The 5,334-nt window shown below is 51.6% G+C and overlaps 1 pseudogene across 1 annotated transcript; it reads left to right on the top strand.

Moving 5' to 3' along the window:
* The first annotated feature begins 538 nt into the window (after window positions 1-538).
* On the top strand, window positions 539-1,290 carry LOC308512449 (TCF3 fusion partner-like; annotated as a pseudogene). The gene has a single exon. The product of its transcript is annotated as a TCF3 fusion partner-like (transcript).
* Window positions 1,291-5,334: the final 4,044 nt, after the last annotated feature.

Genomic DNA, 5,334 nt, shown 5'->3' with positions numbered 1-5,334 from the left:
AGGCCCCAGCAAGAGACCCAGAAGGCGACCCAGGTGCTGGGGCTGCATCGCTGCTGGGTCAGAAATCCAGTGCCCAGGCTGAGGAGACCCAGGACCCAGAGCTGCGTTGCAGCTGGGGAACACGATCCGGTGCCCAGGCTGAGGAGACCCAGGGCCCGGGGCTGTGTAGCAGCTGGGGCACGCCATCCGGTTCGGGGGCGATGCAGCCAGGCCCGAGAAGGAGACCCAGAAGGAGACCCAGGGGCCTCCCAAGAGGAGAGTCTCCATGGCCAGATGGCGTGGTGTCGGGGCAGGAATAAAGACCCGAGGTGACTCAGATGCCTGGCCACAGGGTTAGTCCAGCCAGCAGGGCCTTTCAGTTGGGACTGGGGTGGGGGTGGGGCAGGGAGGCAAGCTGGAAATAGAGAACTACAACTCACAGGAGGCTTAGCAGCCGGGCCTGGGTGCCTGGCTGAAATCCAATGGGCTGTAGTTTTGCAAGCCACTTTAAACTAGAGGCTTGCAAGGTTGGAAGTTCTGCGCCTGGAGCCAGGGAGAAATGGAGCTGGGGCAGAGAGAGGGGTCCATGGCAGCCGTGGGCTTTGAGGAGTTCTCAGCACCTCCTGGCTGGGAGCTGGCGCTGCCTCCGCTGAAGGTGGTCACATCCTGGAGAGCGAGCTTGAGACCGAAGTGGAGTTCCTGTCTGGGGGTCTGGGCAGCTCCAGCCTCCAGGAGCTAGAGGAAGAGGAGGAGGCAGCCTGAGGCTGGCAACAGCGGCGCCAAAGGGAACTTAATCGCAGGAAGTACCAGGCGCTGCAGGGAGATTGAGCAGGCGAAGGAGTGGGTCCTGAACAGGCTCCATCAGATATAGAGGATAACATGGAGACTCCAGCAGGAGAGGAGGTTCCTCATGAAGGTGCTGGACTCCTACGGTGACAACTACTGGGCCAGCCAGTTCACCATCTTACTGGAGGATGAGGGCAGCCAGGGCACAGATGCCCCCACCCCAGGCAACGCTGAGAACCAGCCTCCAGAGAAAGAGGGGCTGTCCCCGCCCAGGAGGACGCCAGCGCCTGCAGAAGCCAGCAGCCTGGCCCCTGGCGAGGGGCCCAGGGGTTGGAAGAGGCGGCGAGTGCCACCGGAAGGGGGCCAGGCGTGAGTCCCGCTGTCTCTGGAGCTGGCCCCCATGCAGATAAAGGTGGAGGAAGACTTTGGCTTCAAAGTGGTCGAGGCTTTGGACACAAGTTGGGTTTCTGGGGGCCAGACAAGTAGCTGCCCTACCCCACCCTAGCCAGCTCCCCCTTTGACTGACCCCCCAATAAACAGACCCCATGCTCTCCTTGGCAAAAAAAAGCTTATAGAGGCATGCTTTTAGGATCAAATAGTATAAATATAGATGTAACAGGACAATAAAAAGAGAACCTGGACATGATGATCACCTGAATGCTGCCTCTGTGTCATTCCTTCATCGCCGACTCCATCCACACCTTTGGGAACCCCCGGACCTACTGAGGCAGGGCCCCAACATTCCTCTTCTTATAAGGACTTCAGTGAGATGGGCTAAGGGTCCCACTAGAACTGCCTCAATTTAATCTAATCCCCTCTTTAAAGATCTTATCTCTATACACAGGTACATTCTGAGGTTCTGGAGATTAGGATTCTAACATACATTTTGTTGATTACCCAAATCAGCCCTTAACAACCAACATGTTTCAGAAAGGAGATTCCTACAGGGTTATTTACCAAACATTCAGAAGTATTTTTAAAAGAGCTAAGTCCCTAGCCCACTGTGCACGCCCCTCCTGGCGAAGAGGGAAGGCCTGGGTTCCAGGCGCCGGAAGAAAACTGGTGCCAGCAGCCAGGGGAAGGGGCCCTCAAGGGGCCCCAGATTGCGAGAGGGCACAGGGCGGGCTGAGGGACCCACCCGAGTGCACAAATTTTTGTGCACCGGGCCTCTAGTATATATATATATATATATATATATATATATATATATATATATATATATAAAAGCATAAGCGACATTATGAGTGGTTGGTACGATGCACACCGACCACCAGGACGCAGACGCTCAACACAGGAGCTTCCCCCAGGTGGTCAAGGCTCTCCCACAGCGAGAGCATCACTCAGCCAGAAGCCGGGCTAAAGGCTGGAAAGTGCAGCTGTGACAGCAAGAGCCTCTGCTGCCTATGTGACAAGGCTACGAACCAGTGGTGGCAGGTGGAGTGGGGCCTGGATGAGCGGGAACACAGCACCTGGCTCCAGCTTGGGCTCCTGCCCGGCTGCCTGCCGTTTCGTGCACTGCTACATCCCTCAGGAGGTGTCAGACCTAACCTGGCAGTCCCACATCTCCCAAGGTGTCCCAGATTGCGTGAGGGCGCAGGCCAGGCTGTGGGACGCCACCAGTGCTTAAATTTCGTTCACCGGGCCTCTAGTCATTTTATTATTTATCACCGATTTAGCATGGTTCTCTTCTAATGCTGAATAATTTAAAGGTATAACCTGAATTTTGGTAATGATGGCCATATAGATTTTACTGCTCTTTAGCAGTATTATTTAATGGCTTATATGAAGGGTACTAATCTCCTTCAAAATATGAGAAATATTACATCTCCCACAAACAGTACTATGTTTCAGTGCTAATTCTTTCCACTAATGTCCCTAAATGAGCCTTTCACTAATTTTCTTTGCTCACTAGCTCATCCAAAATTGAAATGGGCAGGCTGCTTGTCTATATTCAAGTGCAGAGGCATATTCTTCTTAACTACACTGATGCTATCAATACTTTCAATTTTCCAACATAAATTATAGTGAGGGTCTCAGTGTTAGATTTTAAAACATCTCTTTACTAATATGAATAAGTCACTTTTACCTTATTTCTTCACAACGATGTGCACGCTCTGATTTGGAACTTGCAATGCCTAACTCTTTGAAGTGTGCCTTCCCAACCTTGTTTTCATTAAAAACAGACCATCTGAATCCACATTGGTCACTTTTCAGCCTGTTGAGATAATGTAGACATTCCTTGGGTTATGTTGGACTCAAAGTACATAGGTTCTGGATACGTCTCCATACCCCATTTATTTATTTTTTAAAAAAGTTTGATCATTTCTACGTATGTACATATATGCTTTATGGTTTTTTTATTATTATTATTCATTTACCACAAGTAAAGGTCAGGAATTGTTATCTTTCTTTTAATTTTTTTTTTTTTTTTTTTTTTTTTTTTTACTGTTTCACGCCATTACTGCTGTGTATGTGTACTCCATGTGAGTGACATACGTGCTTATGTAGGTGGGTTCTGACTTACGCGAATATTGCATTATATCCCACTTCAGGAACGTGTCAACAATGTAATGCGAGGAACTACAGTAATTGCATCCTATTGATTCAGTTGTAGTTATTTGGTCTCCACATTTCCTCAATACGTATATGATTGTTGGAAGCACAAAGTATATCTTTATATATTTATTAGAGGCCCGGTGCACAAAAATTTGTGCACTCGGGGGGGGGGGGGTCCCTCAGCCTGGCCTGTGCCCTCTCGCAGTCTGGGACCCCTTGGGAGATAACGACCTGCTGGCTTAGGCCTGCTCCCGGGTGGCAGAGGGCAGGCCCAATCTCTTGGTGCAGCCCCTGGTTGGGCTCAGAGCAGGGCCCACTGGGATTTGGGGCACCACCCCCTGTCATGCACAGAGCAGGGCGGATTGGGAGGTTGCGATGCCACCCTCAGTCATGCTCAGAGTAGGGCCAATTGGGGGGTTGGGGCACCGTCCCCTGTCACACTCAAGGCAGGGTCGATGGGGAGGTGGTGGCACCAACCCTTGTCACGCACAGAGCAGGGCCGATCAGAGGGTTGGGGCACTGCCCCCTGTCACGCACAGAGCAGGGCCGATCAGGGGGTTGGGGAGCTCGCCCCCCCACCCCCCACCTGTCACGCACAGAGCAGGGCCCATTAGGGGGTTGGGGAGCATCACCCTGTCACTAAAAGAGTAGGGCCGATAGGGGAGTTGGCACAACACCCCCGTCACACACAGAGCAGGGCGGATCAGGGGATTGGGGCGCCACTCTCTATCACCCACAGAGCAGGGCCGATCAGGGGAGTTGGGGCGCCACCACTGTCACACTCAGGGCAGGGCCGATGGGGAGGTTATGACTCTACCCCATCACACACAGAGCAGGGCCCATGGTGGGGGGTTGGGGCGCCGCCCTCTATCACCCACAGAGAAGGGCAATCAGGGGGTTTGGGCGCTGCCCCCTGTCACGCTGATCCTGGTGCAGGGAGGCCCCTCGGCTCTGCTGATCCTGGTGCTGGGAGGCATATTATCCTTTTACTATATAGAATAGAGAACTGGTTCATGGGTGGGGCTGGCTGGTTTGCCCTGAAGAGTGTTCTGGATCAGGGGTGGGGGTCTCCACTGGGGTGCCTGGCCAGCCTGGATGAGGGGATGTTTGCAGCTGGTCAAACACCCTTCAGGGTGGGGGTCCCCACTGGGGTGCCTGGCCAGTCTGGGTGAGGGGCTGAGGGCTGTTTTCAGGCTGGGACTGAAGCTCCCAACTGCTCCTTTTTTCTTTTTCTTTTTTTAATTCTGGGCCAGCTTTAGCTCTGAGGCTCCAGCTCTTAGGCCTCTGCTCCTGAAAGCAGGTATCTGGTTTGTTTTAGTTCTCAAAACTCTGTATCAACCCCAGCTCTGAGATCCCAGCTGGCTGAGGTTTTGTTTAGCGTCTATATTTGTTACAATGTTTGAAACTGCAGGCTCAGAGGCCTGCAGCAGCCGGTGGGGAACGTTGGAGTCCTCCGTCACTGAAGCAAGCAAGCCTCATGTTAGTTTCAAGCTGCCTGGCTGCCGGCCGCCATCTTGGCTGACAGTTAATTTGCATATTGCCCTGATTAGCCAATGGGAAGGGTAGCCGTCGTACGCCAATTACCATGTTTCTCTTTTATTAGATTAGATGTGTTTCTTAGAATTATCATTCAATAAAAATAAATGCCTTGTCCTTATAAAAAGATCTGGCCTTATAATTGAATGGCCTAATACATTTTAGAGTAGGGCACCATTACCAAAGTTTCTCAGAAGAACATGTGTTGAAATGAAGAGTATATCCTGCCAACCCCTACTTGAAACAAGAGCCTTAGTTGGGATCCATCATGATCCAAACAGAGACAGAAACAGTAAGAGACATGGCAGGTTTATGTTACTATATGCCTACTGAGCATGCCTCAATGCACATTTCCTGATGGTGCTATTGATCAGAATGTGCACTCACAGGACATTAGGGCCTTCATGCACAACTCCATCCTGAAACCACATGAAAAGGAGTGTATTGGACAAGAATGTTAGCAGGGACTTTACAATG

Source organism: Myotis nattereri (genome assembly GCF_964212035.1).
Source record: "Myotis nattereri genome assembly, chromosome: Y".
Classification (NCBI taxonomy): Eukaryota; Metazoa; Chordata; class Mammalia; order Chiroptera; family Vespertilionidae; genus Myotis; species Myotis nattereri.
This window is presented reverse-complemented; position numbering and strand designations above follow the sequence as displayed.